This window comes from Neomonachus schauinslandi, chromosome 1, assembly GCF_002201575.2.
Source record: "Neomonachus schauinslandi chromosome 1, ASM220157v2, whole genome shotgun sequence".
NCBI classification, from domain to species: Eukaryota; Metazoa; Chordata; class Mammalia; order Carnivora; family Phocidae; genus Neomonachus; species Neomonachus schauinslandi.
Window position 1 is genome coordinate 95413649 of NC_058403.1, and position 658 is coordinate 95414306.

The 658-nt window shown below is 33.7% G+C and overlaps 1 protein-coding gene across 1 annotated transcript in view; it reads left to right on the forward strand.

The window, feature by feature from the left end:
* The window catches only part of WDR49 (WD repeat domain 49), a 134477-nt gene that overhangs the window by 88923 nt on the left and 44896 nt on the right, over nucleotides 1-658 (forward strand). The gene's annotated exons all lie outside the window — the stretch shown is intronic.

The window sequence follows — 658 nt, forward strand, 5'->3', positions numbered from 1 at the left end:
TTCTTTCTTTCTTTCTTTCTTTCTTTCTTTCTTTCTTTCTTTCTTTCCTTCCTTCCTTCCTTCCTTCCTTCCTTCCTTCCTTTCTTCCTTTCTTTCTTTCTTTCTTTCTTCCTTCCGTCCTTCCTTTCTTTCTTTTCTTTCTTCCTTCCTTCCTTTCTTTCTTTTCTTTCTTCCTTCCTTTCTTTCTTTTCTTCTTTCTTTCTTTCTCTCTCTTTTTCTTCCTTCCTTCCTTCCTTTCTCTCTCTTTCTTTCTTTCTTTCTTTCTTTCTTTCTTTCTTTCTTTCTTTCTTTCTTTCTTTCTTTCTTTCTTCCCTCTCCCTCCCTCCTTCCCTTTCTTTCTTTCTGTTTCTTTCTTTCTTTTTCTTTTTCTTTCTTTCTTTCTTTCTTTCCTTCCTTCCTTCCTTCCTTCCTTCCTTTCTTTCTTTCTTTCTTCCTTCCGTCCTTCCTTTCTTTCTTTTCTTTCTTCCTTCCTTCCTTTCTTTCTTTTCTTTCTTCCTTCCTTCCTTTCTTTTCTTCTTTCTTTCTTTCTCTCTCTTTTTCTTCCTTCCTTCCTTCCTTTCTCTCTTTTTCTTTCTTTCTTTCTTTCTTTCTTTCTTTCTTTCTTTCTTTCTTTCTTTCTTTCTTTCTTTCTTTCTTTCTTTCTTTCTTTCTTTCTTTC